This window comes from Haemaphysalis longicornis, unplaced genomic scaffold (genome assembly GCF_048455015.1).
Source record: "Haemaphysalis longicornis isolate Haplotype H1 unplaced genomic scaffold, Haemaphysalis longicornis Haplotype H1 scaffold_4, whole genome shotgun sequence".
Taxonomy (NCBI): Eukaryota; Metazoa; Arthropoda; class Arachnida; order Ixodida; family Ixodidae; genus Haemaphysalis; species Haemaphysalis longicornis.
The window spans coordinates 135,088,806-135,099,946 of NW_027526361.1; positions in this window are offsets into that span (position 1 = coordinate 135,088,806).

Consider the following 11,141-nt stretch of genomic DNA (forward strand, 5'->3'; position numbering starts at 1 on the left):
CATTTATTTGTTAATTGTCATATTTGACTAGTTCATCGTGAAGTGGTACCCACTCAGGAGCTCCTGGCTGCTGTCAGTGGATGGGCTCTAACCGCAGGTGCGTCGTGGTAATGCGAAACGACTTTCAGTCGTGTTTTACTGCAACTCTCGCTAAACAAATTGCACCAAGATGCTGCGCTCGAGCGAGTGAGTCAGTGAGTGAAAACGTTTCAATGAGCCGGTGAAGTGGGAGTGGTTTCCAATTTCAGGAAGCTATGTGATGAGCGGGCACACTTCGTACTGGAAAAAGGATTGTCTGGGCATCCACACCGCTGTTAGTAACCAGGTTATCCCACAGCTCGTGGGTGCGACGAGTGGATGGAAGAAGGAGGAGGTTGTTTTAGATGCGACTGCATATCATTCACTGGCCTTGTCCTTGCATCCGGCGTCGTCGGCGTTGTTGTCGGCGTCCGCCCCTCCCCCATTCGCCTCGCCGCATGAGCTGCGCTCTCCGCCGCTCAACACTCTCTCGCGAGGGGCATTGGATTGGATTTGATTGGATTGGATTGGCTTGGCTTGGCTTGGCTTGAATTAGATTTGGATTGGATTGGATTAAAGTGAATCGTGTTGGATTGCGTTGCGTCATAGCCGCGGCAGACGCACTGGCGCCGGCGCGTACCCTCACCGTTATGCGCGCTATAAAACGCGGTGCCTGCGCCGCTCCGCTCCATCGTTCCAGTGCCTTTCCTCCGCTGTCCAACGCTGCAACGTGAACCCCCTATGCGTCGAATCTACACAGGGGTTCCCGCGAGGGGAGGTGGGCGTTTTTTGCTTGCACTCTTAATATCATATGAGGAAGAGTGCCAGGTTCTAAACACAACCTTGATTCGGCAGGAGATTGCGCTGGGAACACGCGTTGGAGGCCGACTGGGTGAGGTTTATTCTTCCTCTTGGGAAGTGCTATCTGCGCCGACATGAAGGATGCTCATCGGTACAAATTTATAATAAGGAACATAGGCTCCCTACACGAGGAGCGAGTTTGCAGGAAGTCTCAACTGATGCGATCACTAACCTTTGAGATTTTACCGGTCCGTTTTCTCTTTTCGATTTATGATAAATGACAGGGCCCCAACGGGAGGCGCGTGGTTGCAAAAAGTGTCAACAGATGGCGAGCGCTATGCGAACGCGGGAAAATTCAACTGAATTTCACGTCGAGAGGAGTGTAAATTAAAAAAAACCTCGTCTGCCTTTTCATCTGCATGTTATGACAAAATCCTGAAATTTATTTTTGGGCAATTGAATGGGCAGCACTCTCAAATGAAAACGTATGGGATATATCAACTGGCTGTGTGGCTATTGACGAATGTGTAAAGACACAGTGTTTTTCCGAAATCCTGCTTGCCTCTATTGGGGGCGTGTCATTGAAAAATGGTGTAGAACAGTGTTTAGATACCTGAGTAAGTTGCCTATCTCAACAAAAACCAGTTCTATATCTGAAATGGCATGCGTTAAAAAAATTAATACCAGAAAAACCATTTTACCGCTTTTCACTCTCCCCATGGTGAAATTTTTAAGATTTTCAGTAATATTGACCTCCAGCATCGTAATCAAAATGTACCCATGAGATCTGCAACTGTTTAAAAGAGCATTTTGGCTAGTCGTGGACATCACCTGTTATCGTTTTTGGCTCCTCAGCCGTGTAATTTGTAAAAATATAATTTGGCCTTTTTAGCAGCGTCGCAGGGCGACATCCTTAAACATGGTTCTGTGCATTTATAGGAGCAACATATGCTAGCACAAATCAGTTGGATAAATGAATCGGTGAAAGAGTTATTTGAGAATCTTTAGGAACACCGCTTTTTTTCTTGAATGCGGAATCACCTCGATAGTGTATGTTAGGGCGAAATCGAAAAACTAGTTTTTAGATATTATTAAGGGCTACATATATTCGCAAAAAGCGCTTGAAAATCTGAACAGGTGAAGGAACTATTCACGAATTAAAAAAAAACACCTTTTCCTCCTTTCTCTTGGTTGGGAGTACAATTTCCAAAAGTCCCCTCTTAGTGAGACTCTAAACAATGTCGCAAATGTACTCACGAAATTTCAAGTCTCTAAAGTGGTAGTTTTCGCTGTGCGTTGATGAGTCAGTCAGTCAGTCAGTCGGGGACTTGATTTTATAGGTATAGATATGAGAAGGAACCTAAACTAACCGATGGTGGTGCAGATTATCAGAATGAACAGTGCGGGCCAGCTACCGCGAGCCGGATTCCTCGGGCTCGCGCAACACCCCGGGGTGTCCCTATTCGCACGTCACGTGGGAACATTTTTTTTAGTACGCACGCCGCGTTGGAACAATTTTTATTCTTAGTTCGCACGCCGCGTGCCAGCAAAAAAAAAAATTCAAATTGTTCGCACGCCTTCGAGCCTTGGCCTGCTTCGCGACCAGTGCGGCTTGCGCAGTCCCTATCGAATCATTCTCCCTCAGCTGGCGTACCCAAGCTTTGTCAAGCTCACCGCATAGCTGTTGGCAAATTAGTCGTATTAAGTAGCTCATTAGTTTGTTAGTTGCCACGATAAATTTGATAAACATGTTAAGCTTGTTAAGCTTGTTAACCAACACGTAGCCGCGGGGCCACACGTCGAGGTGTTCTTGGTTGAATGCTTGAATTGTGTTTCGGGAAGTTCAGTGTTGAAGCTGACTTATCTCCCCCGTTTATTCTAATTTTTTTAATAATTCCGATAGGCATTCCCATGTTGCTTCACCGGGAAAAGCTCTACCCTGTTAGTTTTTCTGCGCTCTCTCATACTTATGCTATCGAGGAGCAGCTCTCGGACAACCATCGTGTTCAGCGGTTAAGTGTTGCTCACTGAAATATGCATATTTCCTGAAGTAGATTGCTTGATACTTTATGTGAGTACAGCAGGCGCGTGCAAGGTACTGTAGTGCGGAAAAGAAGTGGTTTTACATCCTACATTTAACATTCTACGGGTGTTTACCATGTCTTTTAGAGAGACGAAAAGCGTTCCGGAAATTGCTGCAGAACATCATGAACTTCTCAACATTTTACAGCCACAGTTGGGTACGAATAAATGGAAGGAAATTGGGAATGTAAAAGATGGATAAGCTTTTGTGGTTTTGGTGCCAGCTTGCTAAATGCACATATGTGTTGTGTTGATAAGAAACATTTTTAGTAAGAGAGGTTAGAATTCAGCTAGCTGTTCTCGCCAAGGATGCACCAGTCGTCTCGTTGCGTTCAATATGATAGAACCAACTGGAGCTAACGTATTTATGTACATTACGGCCAGGACCATTAGATTTGTGGACATCTACAGATGGATGGGGAACTTGTAAACCAGCAAGAAAGGGGGACCGCTCCTGCACCACAATTTAGTGTGACCGGTATTAACGACAGGGACGATAGATGGTATATTGTCTTCAGCAGAAGAGAGCAAACACGTTCGCGACGTGCATTTTCTTTTTTCGTCTTTCTTGAATTGTTTGAAATTAAGAGGGGACATCTTCTTCCAGCTAATGACAGGCACGCAATTAAGTTTGGTTTCTCTAGTGTTCTAAATAATTTGCATGTATTGAAATTACCTGGTGCAGAATTTTGGTGCAATACTGTACTACAGCGCATATTTTTTTTTTGCTTGGGCCACGTGCATATTTGTGATAAGATGGGGAGGAAGGAAGGGCTGTAACAAATCCAGTGTAGTAACGCCGTTAGACCCCAGTGTTGTACCCGATGCTGCCGGTTGCTCAACCTTCTATGCATCTTCCAGGCCCGGCGACACGATAGAAGAGCAGTGGCATAAGGTTCAAGCAGCCAGATCTCATTGCGTTAACCTACACAACAGTTGTCGTTAGCGCTTTACATAAATACCACACGCCTATCAAACCAGTCAAGATTTGGCCCATGCTCAATCTTCAAATTCATGATGATTCTTCCTTGACCATGTTGACCCGATGTACTGCACTGCCACTACCTTGTGAACCTGGGACAACTGCATCACACGTTCTCCTTCACCACAATGGGCGCACCCAAATCTTGGGAGGCTTCACCTTTCCATCGTTATAGGCTTTTGGGTAGATAGCCCAATCACTTTTCTATTCCCCATTCCCAAGTTGGCACGTATTGTTTTAACCTCCACATTGTTTCCAGAAAAACATCAAATTCTCAAAATTTTCTCTAATCACAATTTTTTTCATTATGATTTGAAAAGGAGTTTCAGGCTGTAATTAACTACAAAATGTGATGAAAAAGCTGCTATAAAGGGCAGATCTTCCTCGATGCCTGCCGGACACCAAACACAAAGAGAGCAGTACGTTTCCATTGCTTATGCATAGTCACTCACGAGCACTACCCTGTGCGTCGTGATGATCATTGCCGGTCTTGTCGTTGTCTGAAGCCATTGTGCAGTCGCAGAGAAGGTCAGACTCACTCTCAGAGACAAATTCGAGGTGTTAAGCAGACGTTGCTGCACAAATTATTGCAAAAAAGCTGCTTTTGTTTCTATAGACAATGCCACCACCCTCATTCCTCATGTGTGACACCATTTTTATGTTATCTTTGCCAAAAAGAATTTTCTCAAAGTTCTGAAGGACCGTTGGTGTTAAAAATGAGTACTAGAACCGAATACTGATCATATCGCACCTTTGGTACCGACAAGCGCAGCATTGGCCTCGACAAGTGTTGCTGGTGATTATCTTCATTGGTCCAATTTCCAATGACGAGTGCAGCTCCGGCTGGCGAAGTTTGTTGTCATGACTTCTGTCGGAACAACAATGTAGCCTCCTCAGTGCTGCATGCAGCTTGTCAAATGAACTATCGCGACAACTGCAAGATGGCTACCACTTTCCAAGCTCAGGCAATCTTGCTCAAAAAGTGTCCATAACCATTTTTTACCCTTTTGCAATGACAAAGGCAGCAGCAATTTAAAGACGAGCTGATTTTGACCTACTTTGAACAGAAGACTTACTAGCCAAAAACCATTAGAATTCAATTGAATTCAATTCGATTCACCTTTTATTTGCCAGAAAAGATTGTCTGGATGGTCGCCAGGGCTAAAGGCTTAAAACAAACGGCTTGACTGGGCCCAGGATACCGTTTCGAGGCAGCGGCACAGCAGAAACAAAACACGATAATACACAAACCGAGTGCTGCATCAAAAATAGCAAAAATAAAAAATATGTGCATAACACCATTACAGTAATACAGAAAGCTACTTACGCACTCTTAACAATGTAACTTACAACAATTGCAGGGATCAAAATAAAAGATACAACAAGAGATTACCCTACAACAACTTACAACAGATCCAAAAAGTTTTGTTTCTAGATTTAAACAAAGATGGCTGCGTAACAAAAGTATACAAATACAATTGACCATGGGTATTAACACCAGTTTTTGTCATACACACCTGGAAAGTGAAGCCAAGCCTCTTATCCGGTTGATTACCAAATAGGAGGGAAAAATAGCAGCTTCAATAGGCAATATTGATAGATATTTTTAACATAATAATGCGATATAATTGAAATAAACCTGAAGTACTGGCCTGAGGTTCCATATTTTCTATATGTCGAATAATTCTTTTTGTCCAAAACTAAAAGCTTATTGAGGTTTGTATGTGTAGTTGTCGACCAGACCAATGAACAGTAGTTTAAATGTGAGTTAAATAGGGCGTTATTTATGTCAATTTTTAATTTCTGCGAAAAACAGAAACGACAGCGGGATAAAACACCTGTAATTGAGGATAGTTTCTTAGACAGGTGATTTATATGAGCGTCCCGACTTAGGTGCGCTAAAAAGTATACACCAAGAATTTCAACTTCGGAAACAACCTCAACTTTGTTAGAATCTAGGCGGAGGGTTCTAGTTAACATGACATTTTTATTTCTAGCTGTAAAGGTAACCGCTTTAGTTGTTGAAGGATTAATTTTAAGCCTATTAATTTTCGCCCACATGGATAGCTTTGATAAAGCGTCATTAGATCTCTCTATTGTATCACTCATGTCATAACCGGAAATAAGCAGTGTGCTATCGTCAGCATAGATAATATATTTAAAATCTGAATCAATATCAACAATATCAGTAATGTACGAGCTAAATAAAAGAGGCCCCAATATACTCCCTTGTGGCACACCATGTCTAATAGGCAGAAATCCCGATTTAAAGTTATGGATCTGAACATATTCCGTTTTGTCTTTTAAATGCGACCTAATAAGGTCGAAACTTTTCCGCGAATCCCGTAGCAGTTGTGCTTATCATTTAAAATACTGTAATTAAGGGAGTCTAAAGCTTTGCTAAATGGTCAAAAATCGCAATGGAGAAGATATTTTTTTTCAATGTTTTGTAATAGATATTCGCCTAAGGTTAGCAGAGCGGTTTCAGTTAATCTACCTTTCCCAAATTATTCTTTGATTCTTTGATTCAGTTATGATTCTTTGTGTGTCAAAGAATTTTATAACATGAGTGAAAATTACTTTTTCGAGTCCTTCCGATAAAACTTGCAGAATTGATATTGGGCGGCAGTTTGTAGGCAGATTTGTAAATCAAGGGCACCCTGGACCGTTTCATTGCACTAGGGAAAGTACCAGATTCCAGAGCCAAGTTGAACATGTGTGTTAGTAGAGATACAATTGATGGCCGTACATACTTAATTGGTAGTATCTGCAAACTGTCTACATCTGAAGCTCTTGTGTTTCGCAGTTTCGCGAAGACACCAAGAACGTCGCACTCATCAGTCGGTTCCAAAATATACTATATGGAACAAAACTAATTCTTTGGTCGGTCAGCTTAAGAGCATCGTGGGGAGAAGCGGCAACATTTACAAAATACGAGTTCATATAATCGGCAAGAGCTGTGCCATTCAATTCCTGACCATTCAAGAACATCGCATCCAGCAGGATATTGTTATTTTCACGACCCAGAACGTTGTTCATTACTTTCCATGCTGCTACTGGACGTTGTTTCTTTCCGTTCCTAAATAAATGTTCATAATATTGAAACTTTGCTTGTCGAAGTTCTTTATTTAGTTGGTTTTGAAACTTTTTAATTTCTAAAAACTTGTCTTTCGAGCGTGTGCGCAAGAAACTCTGATAAGTACGATTGTTATCCTTGATCTTTTTTAAATGTTCTGGAGTTATCCAAGGCTTTCGTGCCTTTTTTTGATGATCTATATACCCTAAACGGGAAGTGCTTAGAATAGATGTGGATGAATATCTTGATGAGCTCATTATAGGCGTCGTCTGCAGTATCTTTATCTTCAACAGAAATCCACTGTTGCGAAGCTATTTCACGCCTAAAAGACTCAAGACAACCCTCGGTGACACATGGCACTGTGACTGCTGTATTGTTTTTTCTTTTTTGTTTGCGTGTTCACTCCGGTATGCTAAAAATACGGGGCAATGGTCACTAATATCACACGAAATAGTACCAGCGCTGAGAATCTCTGTGGTAATGTTTGTTAATAATAAATCTAACGCTGTTGATCAAGAGCTTGTAATACAGGTTGCAGTGAATATTACATTTCTTATAGCGGATGACAGCAGCAGTGCATTGAAATCACGTGTATGGGCATTTTGTTCTAACACATTAAGGTTGAAGTCACCCCCACTAAAAAGACGAAAATTTTGTTTGCCAACGTAATCAAGCAAACTTTCAAAGAAGTTTATGAAAGATGAGAAGTTTCCATTGATAGGCCGGTAAAGAACCAAAATTGTCTTTTTTACTTTGAAATGTTAACATTTCGTAGTCACTAGTCACAGTGCTGAATTCTGAGACAATGGTACAGTTTTTTCTTTTCAAAGTAAGGAAAGCAACACCGCCACCTCGGCGATTTCAAAGATTTAGGTAAAACTGATCGTATCGATCTACCTGTACCATATTTCAGCCTTCTGAATACGACGTCTCAGATAACATTATTAGGACGAACTTAAAAGGGAATTCGTCTAAGAAAAGATTGATTTCTTCCGTTTTGTTTTATGCGGAACGGGTATTTATATGTAGAAGGGATTCACACAATTTATTTTGTAGTTTTATTTGAGAGGGTGTATTGAGTTCCGAGTAATTTATAAGGACTTTGTCAATTACGCGTTGTCATTTCGGCATCCTGACACTAGCACTCAAGCCATATCGTCTGCAGTGCCGGTCCCGCTGCTTGCGACAGCAGGTTCCGTGATTACTGTACGCGAGATCTTATCGATGTAGTCTTCACAAGTTATGCCAACCATGGGAGAGTTATCAGTGCGGTTAGGGAAAATATGTCCGTTGTTCGTCCACCCGGACTTCCATTTATGTTCATGCTTCTTTTTGATTGATAGCGCAAGCAGCCTCTTTCGAGCCGCACAAAAGTGCTCATTAACATAAATGGGCGTTGCTTCACTCATGCCGATGGCTTTTTAGTGGAATTACCTATATCAGTGGCATACTGTTTGGTAAACATCTTTTAATTTTGTTAACTAACTGTTTGGTACCTTGCAAGTTTCTGTAACAACAATCAGACATGAAATGATGCAAAATATCTTTTGTTGTTAATAATCAGACTTACTTTTTAATGTTGTTCACAACTTGAAAATTTTCTAGCCAAAGAAATAACCACTGGATTACTCGACTTCGACTGACCCAGAGAAGTGTCTGAAGGCGATGAAGAAATGTGTAGGATTGGAGCCAAACATTGGTAGATCCCCTCAGGGGGACAGGACGGAATCGGCATTTTCTCTCAAATATGTTCTAGGCTTGTGTTGTTTAGCAAACAGGGCAAGCCGTCCAATCATTATCTGCCATTTTTTCTTTGCCGAAAAGTATGTCTGGATCTACTTCTAGTACAGAATAAAATCGTGCACATTTTCGCAGTTTGGTCTTTTGCTTGATAGCTGTAATGAAGTTTAATGTAATGCTTCAATGCTCAAGACTTCCTAAAAGTTGCTTATTGAGAAAAATATGAGAGCTTGTTCATATTCCCACCATAATGTGTACAATTTATTAAGTTTCCCAGGTGCAAGCTAGTTTACTAGAATCCACCCTCTGAACTCTGAATAACTTAGGTGGCTGGAGCCGCTTAATTTATTCAGATGCATGAGCTACAGTGCTTCCGTAAGCAACTTTAGGATATTCCTATCCTATTTTATAGATACTCACACTCACCACGTGTGCACTGCAGGAGTGAACTCTCTAAGGCGCTGCTTGGTCTGTGGCACACTTTCGGTAAACGATGCAGTCTGGGTGCTGCACCATTAGGGCGCACACCTGAAACCACCTGTGGTCACATGTGCTGCTTCACTGTGGGCCAGGTGCTTGCGGGTGAGTCACACAAGGCCCAGCCCATGTTGGTTACACAACAGTGCCTTAGAAAAGTCATCCACGGTGCGTCGTGAGTTTTTGAAGCTCAGACTGCGTTTAACCCGCCGCGGAGGGTCAGTGGCTAAGGAGTTGCGCTGCTGAGCACAAGGTCGAAGGTTCGATTCAAGGCCGCGACTGCCGCTTTTCTGATGGAGGGGAAAAGCAAAAACGCCCGTGTGTACGAGATTTCGGCACACGTAAAAGATCGCCAGGTGGTGAAATTTAATGCGTAGCCCTCCAGTACTGCGCGCCTCATCGCCCGCGTTACGTCGGCGCGTTAAACCCTACAATCAATCAAGTCGGGTCTTTGCGTTTATTGACACCTTTATTAGCCACTGCACATTACACCACTCAGGAAGCCAGCCCTGCGCTCCACACGGCACCATGTCGCCTACAGGGACCAGTTCTCCAAGCGCCTTGCACGGTGGAGCTGGTGAAGGGGGTAGAGCTCTTCCATGATCTAATTCGCAGCGCCAGGTGACTAATCCGGAGCTTCAAAACTGCAGAGGGGGCTACGATGCCGAACCTGAGGCTACTGCAGCTGAAGGCAAAAGTCTTGTTGCCGAATAGATAGCCTACCGGCGTTGCATGTAGATACCCCGGCAATTCGCTTGGCAGGCAGGGATGCGGTGAATCGTGGAATGGCTCAGAGGTTTATCCAGACTGTGGCAAACTCTGGTGTACCTTCTAAGCTGTCCAGAGGCCTCAATGTAACTGGAACCCACTGGTAGTGATCTGATTGGCCCAAGCCATTTTGGACGGCTCGGGAGCAGCAGTATGTCTGTTTTGAAGAGAAAAAAGGAATATTGTAGCGACCAAAATATTATTTCAAAGCAATAAAAATGGGTTGTGGAGCAGCAAGAAGCATGCTTTGTGGCAAAATGGGCTTTAACATAGGAAAACAACACACACGACCATTCTTTATGCAGTCAAACCCACTTATAACAAACGATTTCACCATCTTCCCGTAGGGGAACCCTGAGTGGCATGCCAAGCAGCCAAGGGGTCGACTCAAGTTGACTGCGTTTAGGTTGTCCGCAAACATCATGCTCACCTCGTCTAGATCACGCATTTCACGTTGCGGAAGGCCACGCGGAAGGTGTTCAACTCGCTGGCGCTGAGGCCTCAGTCCTTGTTGGGGCCGTTGGTCTTCCGAGAGAGCTTGAACGCCGCGTGCACCGTGGTTCCTCCCACTGCCACAGCCGCCTTTCCGGTGCTCGCGCAGATGACGAACGTGTTGTAAGCGGCTTTGTTGCCGGTGTTGCCGTACCGGTTGTAGAGGTCCACGGAAAGCTGGAGGACGAATGTCTTGCCGCAACCGGCCGGTCCGGTGAAAAAAACCCGTAACGGAGGTGCTGACGGCGTCGCTTCCAGTGGATGATCTCCTGCAGTAGCTCATGTTGTTCCGAGTGTGTCATCCTCATCCAGTTCTGGTATTCGTCCCGGTCCATGATGTCTTGGCGCTTGCGCACGGCCACGCGTGGACTCCCGTGTTTGATCAGGCGCACCAAGTCTTGGCTCGGGATGAGGCCGGCGGCTTCATGTTCCAGGGTGGACGATCATGGCAGGAGGAGGTGCTGCTTCATCTTCTTCTTGTTCTCCTTGTTGTGCCCTCTTCTCCGCGCCGCTGTCTCCGGCGCTGACACTGGCGTTGACGCTGGCGTTGCAGGTGGCGTTGCCGGCGGCGTTGCCCGTGGCACTCATCGCGGCGTTGCGGGAGGAGGTTCCCCTATGGGAAGATGACGAGGTGGTTGAACACGAAGCTATCTCGTGACAGATTCTTTGTTTGGCCACTCCTTAAAGGCATCCTGCCACAATCAT